The following is a 10,041-nucleotide window of genomic DNA, read 5'->3' on the forward strand; positions in this document are numbered from 1 at the left end:
TGATGGAAGGAAAGAAAATCTTGCTCAGAATTCACTCAACAGAGCAATCTGGCAGTATGTATGTACTTAACACAGTTAGCTTTGAGTAGGGTTAGTGCCCCCCTGTGGTCCCATTCCCCTCTGCAATCACCATGGCAGTGTTTCCACACCGTGCTATAGCTGTCGGCTGTCAGTCTCTCCTGTTACAGTGTAAATTCCTTGAGCGCAGGGACTGTCCTATTTATGTGGCACATGGTAGGAACCCACTAAATATTTACTAGAAAATGAGTGAAAAAGCAAAAATACTTTTAACAATCGTACAGTTATTTGTGATAACACCACTTACAAAATGAAAACTTTAGGGAGACCCGGATGCCCAAAGTAAGATCCCCTGAACAGCAGGAAATTAACAAAATATAAGACTCTTGTCGACTTTGAGAATTGCCACCTGTATAAACCACCAGTCCCCAGAATCTTGTGGGAAACTAATGGTAAGATGAAAAGAGAATACAAAATAGTAAGTATCCACTATTGCAACTAATTGACATCGCACTATTCAGGTCAGGAGAGAAATTGAGGTGATGCCAAGGTCAGCATGAGCGGTCAGTCCTCACCTGGGGAGAGTCGAGGCACAGCAAGTGTCAGGAGAATTTACCCTGGTGTAAAAGCCTGGATATAGGCTCCCTGTTTACTAGTTCTGGCTGAGAACGTTCTGGCTGCTGTCTCTGTTCACCTGTTGGCCTGGGTGGGGATGGGGAGCCCTGGGTCCCTAGGGTCCCATACCCAGACATCAATCCCACCCAGAGACCAAGCTCCAAAAGGAGCCAAAGTTAGGTTCTGGCACCACTGCCCCTGCCATTCCCCAACCTCCCCGCAAACACATAGGCTTCTATTGAGCAGTTTTAAGAGCTAAATTCAACCAGCTATCCTGTATTCAGGGGCTCCTCTGCTAAGTGAAGTGAACCAGGCCTGTACAGGGGCCCAGGTCCTGCCAGACACAGTAGCTACTGGCTTTACAAATACTAACTCCATTGGTTATTACAATAAGAGGCCAGGGCTGTGATGATTATCTTCATTTCACAGGTGAGGAAACAGAGACCCAAAGAAGTGAAGTCACTTGCCCAAGGTTTACACAGCTAATAAGAGGCAGGGCCAGAATTCAAATCGAGACCTGCCTGAGTCTGACACCCCATACTCTAAAATGGAGGTCAAAGACAGAAAATGGGCAGGTCTCCAGAGTGACAAGCCTGGGGCTGCGGGTGGGTAGACCAGTCACTTCAAGGTTGTTGATGGCACAAAGGCTTTCTGGATACACGGTCTATGAAGAGGACAAGATTTCAGCAGCTGTGACACACACCCTGTTTGCCTACATGTGCTAATGCCCACTCGATGTGGACACCCACCATGCACTTGTGAGCCAGAGGGCAGCCTGATGCCAGCCTCAGTCTGGTTTTCCTCCTCCATTTCTTTACATGTGTGGAGACAGCCCCTCCTTAAAGACTCATCACTCTCCCCCTGAGATTACACTCTTTGCAGGCCACGTCCAGCCTTGGGAGCTCCACAGTTGCTGACTTCTCTAGAAACAGCCTACCTGGTGAAGGAAACATGCAACCTGGAGTCAAAGGTATCTGGCTGTGAATTCCGGCATTGCTGCCCCCATGGTGAGGCCCTGAGAGCCTCTCTGAGCCTTGGTTTCCCCAGCTGTGCAATAAGAACTTGGGATGAGGAATGTGACAGAGTGACAGAACCACCACTCAATAAATACCATAGTGCCAAAACATCCGGGGGAAAGCCTCATCTTTGAATTTGAGAATTTCCCCCATGGATAGCTTTGAATATTTTCCCAGTCTCCCATCACTCCCTTCTTTGTGGGTAGTTCTTCATTTGTACAGTCCAACCCATTTCTGCACAAAGGAGGTTGGTGATCTTGCTGGTGGGGGACCATGTCCACCCCGGAAGTAATAGGGCTCTCACTGGGTGAGTAGTAGGGCTCTAGCTGGTGACAGCCCCGGCAGTTCCTGCCCAAAAGGACTCTGAACTAAGGGAGCAGAGAACTGTGCTAAGATAGAGCCGCTCAATTCAGGAAACACCTCTTGTCTTAATTATGCTAAAAGAAGGTGCATTATAACTGTGATCCCTTCAGAAATTCTGGCGTGTCATGCAGGTCACCAGAAATGTACTGGCACGAGGAATCACTATGCCTGCTGAGAAAAACATGGAAGACAACTTTGGGACGAAAAGGCCCCAAGGCCTTGAGATGAAACTTACAAAAGCGAAGGAGGGAAATGGGGTGTGTCACAGTGAGTGTAGCACTCACGCCGTGTCAGAAAGGATCAAATGCCTAGTTTGTGTTCTGTTCTATCATTCTACTCTTGGAGAAAGGTGAGTCCTTCTAAGTCTCTAGTACCCAATGTCTGTTTGTCCTAAGAGGTGGGAAGATGTTTTCTTCTCCGGCAGCAATTAGTAAAAATCAAAAATTAGTGGGCGCTGTCCAGAGTTTGGGGTTCAAGATGCTCTCATTCATTGGGAGAGTATTCAGCACTGAAAGGGAATCAACTATTCCTGGGCAATGACACGGATGAGTCTCAGAAACTACTCTGCGTGAAATAATCCAGGTACAAAAGAGCACCTGCTGTATGATTCCATTTATCTACAGTTCTGCAAGAGGCAAAATAACCTATGGGGATAAAAATCAGCGTGGCGGGGGCTGGCCCAGTGGCTCAGGCGGTTGGAACTCCGTGCTCCTAACTCCGAAGGCTGCTGGTTCGATTCCCACATGGGCCAGTGGGCTCTCAACCACAAGGTTGCCAGTTCAAGTCCCTGAGTCCCCCAAGGGATGGTGGGCTCCGCCCCCTGCAACTAAGATTGAACACGGCACCTTGAACTGAGCTGCCTCCCGAATGGTTCAGTTGGTTGGAGCTCGTCCTCTCAACCACAAGGTTGTCAGTTTGATTCCTCGACTCCCGCAAGGGATGGTGGGCAGTGCCCCCTGCGGCTAAGATTGAGCACAACACCTTGAGCTGAGCTGCCACTGAGCTGCCACTGAGCTCCCGGATGGCTCAGTCGGTTGGCTCATTTGGTTGGAGCGGGACCTCTCAACCACAAGGTTGCCGGTTTTGATTCCCGCAAGGGATGGTGGGCTGTGCCCCCTGCAACTAGCAATGGCAACTGGACCTGGAGCTGAGCCGCGCCCTCCACAACTAAGACTGAAAGGACAACAACTTGACTTGGAAAAAAAGTCCTGGAAGTACACACTGTTCCCCAATGGAGTCCTGTTCCCCTTCCCCAATTAAAAAAAAAAAAAATAAGCGTGGGGGTTACCTATGATGAAGGAAGGAGTGGAAATGAGGCATGAGGAACTCTCTGGGGGGGAGGGGGGAGGAAAGGGAAGGGGATGGGGGAGGATGAAAGCATTTCTCATGTTGATTGGGGTGGTATTTACATCAGCTGATACATGAATAAAAGCTCACTAAAACTGTACTCTTAAAATCTGGGCACTTATTCCTTAATTAGGGAAAAATATTTCAGGACTAATATTTTTGTTGTTTGCTCTTAGTGGGTATCAATGTGTTTTTAAGGGAAGGTGCTGTCCAATGTCCACTGCACACGTTCATGTAATGTCTTACACAACTGGGAAGACGCGCCTACTCCCTTCTCCACTGCTTCAGGCCCCTAGCGGAGTCCAAATCCTTATAGGCAGTGGTGTGCTGGTAAGTGTTTAATAACTGGCTCTCTAGGGAAAAAAAAGTTCTCATTTGTAGCACTTGCTGATTCGTGTGGTGTAAATTCCCTCACCATGAATGATTTCAAGCTGCCAATGTGATGTCACTGAGCGTGGCGTTGGGAAGAGATGGTCACAGTTGATTTTCGCAAGCCAGTAGGAGCCGGCTCCAGCATACCGCTGGGACAAGCCTGTATTTCAAAGCCTCAGGGGAGTGTTGGCAGAGTTGAGGCAGCAGCAGTTAAGCAGCGCGTGGCTCTGGGGTGAGCAGCCGTTTCCTATTAGCTTGAGTATGAAGGACGGCAGGAAGGAACGGACTCTGCCCTAACGTGGTCGTGTGACATACTAACCCCATTGTAAGAGGGGCAGCCTTGCAAGATATGGCAGTGTCGCAACTGTGTCCTCATAACTGGGGTTGGCAACCTGCTGGCAGCATCAGGACTTTTCAGTGAAAATATGAGTTATTTCATTTAGAATTCCTGAATCCTAATTTCTCCTGGGGAGAACGGAGAAGAAAACCTGGCACCACAAGGCCTGCATACCCTCCTGACAAGCACAGGTCATAGCGGAGTAAAAACGGCCCCTGTGAGAAGGATACAAATTCTCACCCATCACCGCATCTCAACAACACACCTGCCTCTGCAACCGGTTGTGTTTCCTGCATGGTTCTAGTCGGCATTTGAGTTTGTAGATCCTGTCACTGTGTTTTTTGACTGTGACATTTCTGAGAATTAATTTGGTTTCTGGTAGAACAGTGTGTGTGCGTGTGTGTGTGTGTGTGTGTGTGTGTGTGTGTGTGTGTGTGTGTGTATACACCTGCTGGGTGAGCTGAAGAATATGCACAATTCCCCCAGTTGGAAGAACCAGACTTGGCATCTTCAGGTACCCAGGCTCACTCTGGATGCTCTTGGGAGACAATCGAACTTGGCCAGGACATTGCCTGGACCCCTCGTTCCCAATTCTGGCTGAAGAGTAAAATCAATGAAGGATTTAAAAAACCAAAAAAACAACCCCAGGCCTCAGCCCAGACAGTTGATTAAGAATCTCTGAGGCACACAGACCCTGCACCTGCTGCAGAGCCGCTATGGCCCCGCGTGGCCTGGCCCCAGGCGCCGTGCGGCCTGAGCACCTGCCTAGAGCAGAACTGAAGCTACGGGATGGCTTACCAGGACCCTGCAGCATTAGCCCTTCCAACAAATGGTGTCCTCCGGTGCTGGGCTGTGGTCACCTCCTTCTCCATGACTCCCCTGGACGTGGTGAAGGTCCGCTCGCAATCTCAGCCCCTTCGTGACCAGTGAGGCGGATGCCTCCCTCCAGACTCTGGAGCCTCTCCTACACCAAATTGCCCTCCTCTCCCCAACCCACAGGGAAGTGCCTCCTGTACCACAGTGGTATCCTGGAGCCCCTGTACCTGTGCCCAGATGGTGCCCTCTGTGCCACTTGGTTTCAGGATCCCACTCGCTTCACTGGCACCATGGATGCCTTTATGAAGATTGTGAGACACAAAGTCCCAGGACCCTGTGGAGTGGCCTCCCAGCCACCCTGGTGATGACTGTGACAGCCACTGCCATCTGCTTCAACTATGACCAACTCAAGGCCTTCCTCAGTGGTCAAACCCTGACCTCTGAGCTCTGCGTATCCATGGTGGCTGGCCCACTGGCCCCCCTTGGGCACCGTGACTGTGATCAGCCCCCTGGAGCTGGTGCTGATGAAGCTGCAGGCTCAGCATGTGTCATACTGGGAGCTGGGTGTCTGTGTCCACACAGCCGTGGCTCAGGGCAGCTGGCGCTCACTGTGGCTGGGCTGGGGCCGCACTGCCCTGCGGGATGTGTCCTTCGTAGCCCTGTATTAGTTCAACTCTGAGGTGGTAAAGAGCTGGCTGAGTGGCCTCAGGCCAAAGGACCGGACATGGGTGGGCGTCAGCTTTGTGGCTGGCAGCATCTCAGAGATGGTGGCAGCCATCTTGGCTCTACCCTTCGAAGACGTGGTGAAGGCTCAACCCCAGGTGACACTGGGAACAGTGGAGGCTGAGAGCCCCATCCCTGCATGTCGCTGACGCCACCTGGCTGCTGCTGCAGAAGATCCAGGTGGAGTTGGGCACCAAGCTTCCTCCCAAGGACCATGAAAGCTGCCCCCTCCTGTGCCATGAGGGTCACACCCATGAGTTCAATAAAAGCTTCTTCCAGAGGCCCAACCAGAACAGCCTTGGGCCCCTGAAAGGATGGAGGGGATGAAGGCCCAGTTTCTTCCCTGGATGGGGTGGGGCAGGAGGAGACTGAGCCAAGTGCCTTGTCCTCAGGGGAGGGGCCTCCGTTTTCTTTCCTCTCAACTCTAGGCCTGCCCAGGCCCTTCTCAAATAGCTTTCTTCTTTCTGGTCCTTATTCCCAAGCCCCAAGGATCATCATTTTTCCACCCCATCCCCCAACTTCAAGAGCAAATCTGTTAACTCACCCACCCACATTTCCATGTGTGTTTGTTGTATCCGGGCCTGCCTGCAAGAGCCACAAAACCCTGGACCTGGTGTAGTCTGAACCAACCCCTGTTAATCTGTTAATTCCTTGAGTCTAAAGATGATGAACCTCTCAAAAAAAAAAAAAAAAAAAAAAAGAATCTCTGAAGATGGAGAGTCTGGAAATAAAATGTTTTAGAGAAACTCTACAGATGATAATTCCAAGGTGCACCCTTTAATTAATTAGTGAATTAATTAATTTTAAAGGAAGGCACCCCTTACGTTACTTTTTCCTTGGACTCAGGGAGAAGTCACAGGTAGTAGCATCAGTTTAAGTTTTCTTCCTATCCCAGGATGTAGCTCCCATTCCGGCCTCTAATAAAGGGGCAGGGCAGTAAGGAGGTGTGGCTTGCTCCTCCCACCCTGCTGGGGACCAGGTAGAAACTGCTTCTTGTCCAGGAGACTAGGCCAGAGGCTGCAGCAGGGACCAGAGGCAGAATTAACTTTGGCTCACAGTGAGGCCAGGCCCTAGACGTTCTGCCTGGTGAGAGCTCAGGAGGGACAGAAAGTAAAAATTCCCCTTGACTCCTTCAACTGATATTTATTGAGCACCTACTATGTGCCAGGCACTGTTGTAGATGCTAGGGATATAGCAGTAAGCAAAACAGATAAAAACACCTGCCCTCATGGAGCTAACATTCTAGTGGGGGGAGACAGACAATAAACACAGTAAAGAAATCAGCATATCAGAAAGTGATAAGTGAGAAACTAAAGCAGAGAGGAGGACTGGGAATGGGTGGCAGTGTGACAATTTGGGGGACATCTGTGGGATGAGGAAAGGATTTGGTGAAAAAGTGACATTTAAGTAAAGATTTGAAGGAGGTGAGAGGGTGAGCCATGCAGATACCTGGCAGAAGAGAGTTCTAGATATAAATGGCAAGTGCAAAGGGCCTGAGGTGGGGATGTGTCTGGCAGGTTAGAGAGTAGAGAAGAAGCCAAGTGTCCAGAGCAGAGTGAGAGAGGGGAAGCCGGTGGAAATGAGGCCAGGGAGTGGGGCCTTGTAGGCCACCGGCTACGGACTTGGCTATGACACCAGGAGACATAAACTAGGTATCCCTAACATAAACCAGATGAAGGTAGTCTTCAAAAAGCATGGGGAAACTGAGGCTAGAGTAGCCATTCAGCCAGCAAATCTTTCTGATTTGCCCTTTTGGGGAGGGTGGTGGCTCACTCACTGGAGCACTGAGCTCCGAGGTGGATGGAAAACTGGGGATGAAAAGCGTGCTCTAGTCTGAGGGGCTGGGCCCTGGGGTAGGAGAAGGGACAGGGCTGGGGCTGACGGAACCTGGTCAGGGTGGACAAGGAAGTTGGGGACACGAGAAACCAAACTCAGAGATGGCAGAAGATGGAGGAAAGAGAACGCTACCCTCTCCTACAACCCCTTCCTACATGTTCAGAACGTCCTGCTCCCTACGCACGAAAGATTTATGGAAGCCCTACTATGTGGCAGGCATTGTGCTAACATCTGGGGACACAGAGACACATAAGCCAAGGTCCTGCCCTCTCAAAGCCTTGTAAAGACTAAGGCCTCAGGCAAGATTTATGAGTATCATTTGTCGCATTTCCCCGAATTCCGAGCACAGGGGCTCCGTGTTGAAAGAAAGATGGGGGAAACCTAGTGGGAAGGAAGGAATCCTGCAGCGCTTTGATGGGAGAACGGGATTTTAGTGGGCTTCTGTGTGGTTGGTTATGTAACAGCTCTCCTGGAAATATGTAAAAGAAGAACTTAGACAAAGTGCGTAATGGTGGAATCGCAGGCAGTGAATAACTCCCGCTATTGTGTGAGAAGATGGGAAGAGGTGGCTCAGGCTGGAAAGTGGGTCATGGGAGAAAGGTCACCAGTGGGCCGGGCAGCTGGCTGGCTGTGCAGAAACAATTGCTTCTCTTTCTCCACTTGGAAACCTGTCGATTCTCTCCAAGCCGCTCATGTTTCTCCTTGAGCTGCTGTGAAGGACCCAGCAGTCCTTGAGAAAGGCCCACCCCTGTTTGGAGATAAAAGGGGCCTGACCTGGGGGTGTGAGGCCCCACATGCTGCCCATGTGCTGGCACTCTAGGCGCCTTCTCAGGCACGGCCTGGCACCGTTCCTGGGCTCTGGTCTTGTCTCGCTGGTTCCCTTCTGGCGCCTTCCTGCCCAGACCCTGGAGCTGGCTCTGCTGGGCCTCTCTCCTCCCCCAGAAACACGATCTGTCTCTCTGCCCCTCTTCCAGCCTCCTGGGGACATGGCTCCTGCCTCCTGCCCTGCAGCTATTTCACACATGCTGCCCCTCCCTCTTCGTTCCCGGTTTCCCAGGACACCTCTTTCAGCCCCACCTGCTGTCTGCCTCTGGTGACCTTGAGTCCTTCCTGCATAGTGGGGTGGGTGCCAAGGCCTGGCACAAGCCTTGCCCAATCCCTGAGAATGCCAACTTTGAAACTAGATAGTGCGCAGGCCGCCAAAGAAGAAAGCTGCTTATGTTCTTCCCTGACGTCCTCCTGGCCACCCACGTCAGGACTGACACGTTAGCTGTCTTATCTTTCCACTGTCTTTGCACCCTTAGCAGACCCTCTGCCTGGGCAGCCGGCCCTCGGCGAGTGTGTGGAGGGGGTTGATTTTTGCCTCCTTGCGCCCCTCACAGAGCTGAATGGCTCTGAGTAATTACAGCCCCCAGACTGACAATACAATTTAGGAACACCCAGATCACAAAGGGGCTGGAGCGTACAGAAGCCAAAATGTGGGAAGTGTCCTGGAAAAGGTGCAGGGCAGGGAAGCAGGCAGCCTCCTGAGGCCTGGACCCACGTCCATTGATGGTGCAGGTGGCAGCCCCAAGCTGTCCCAGATGATAGCCTCAGCAAAGGGTGGGAGTGTGGCAGAGGGACAGAATGGGGAAATTCCGATTATCTGGGGGAGGGGACAGACCAGACTGGTCTGCAAGGGAGGCTAACTTTTTTCAGCTTCCTCCCTTCAAGCCAGGGACTGATGACCAAAGCACTAGTGTGGTCTCTGCTCACCATGTGACTACCCAGACAGCCCCTGCCAGCGCCTCCTGAAGACCGGCAGGGCAGGAGGCGCTGAGGGGGAAAGAGGGGTTGTGAGGTGGGCATGGGGAGGGGTGACAAGGGCTGCAGCAGTCCAGGAACAGGTTTCAGTTGGCTGCTTGCGTCTTCCCTGGAGCCACTTCCCTCCCTCCGTCACTGGCCTGTCTGTCACAGGCCATTAAGCTCTCGGCAGGTGCTGTGCTTGGCTGAGGCTGGGGGCCAGCAGCGGGGTGAAGTTGAAGGCATGGAGGAGGCTCGAACACGCTAAGCCAGCCTATCCCTTCTCAGTCCTTGACTGACTGGGCATAAGTGCTCCCCTGAGAAAGCTATACCCTCATGAACCCCTGAGATTCCCTGCGCACACACACATGCACACACACACACACCACATACACCATACATATCATACAAACACCACACACATACCACACTCATACACACACCGCACATACCACATACACACACCACATACCCACACCCACACACACCACATACACACCATGTACACACATACCCCACATACACACATACAAACCACACACATACACACACACACTTGCAGCATCCAGGTCCCAAATGTTGACACTTCTTCCCTGGCAGCCCCCAAATGTCCCCTGCTGCTCCAAGGTTCTCAGTGAGAGGCCTTTTGGGTGTCCCCATCTGCACACAAAGCTCCCATTGCATCCCAGGGCAAAGCTTTCTTGACAGCCAGCCAGCCCTGCTGTTAATGCTTGGGCATCTTTCTTTCCTTCCCGTCCTCTCTCCCTCCCTCCCTCTCTCACTCCCTCCTTCCCTCCCTCCGCCTCCCTCTTTCCC

At 51.7% G+C, this 10,041-nt stretch overlaps 1 pseudogene; it reads left to right on the forward strand.

Moving 5' to 3' along the window:
- The first annotated feature begins 4,857 nt into the window (after positions 1-4,857).
- Positions 4,858-5,934, forward strand: LOC109450891 (mitochondrial glutathione transporter SLC25A39; annotated as a pseudogene).
- Positions 5,935-10,041: the final 4,107 nt, after the last annotated feature.

Source organism: Rhinolophus sinicus, linkage group LG05 (assembly GCF_036562045.2).
Source record: "Rhinolophus sinicus isolate RSC01 linkage group LG05, ASM3656204v1, whole genome shotgun sequence".
NCBI lineage: Eukaryota > Metazoa > Chordata > Mammalia > Chiroptera > Rhinolophidae > Rhinolophus > Rhinolophus sinicus.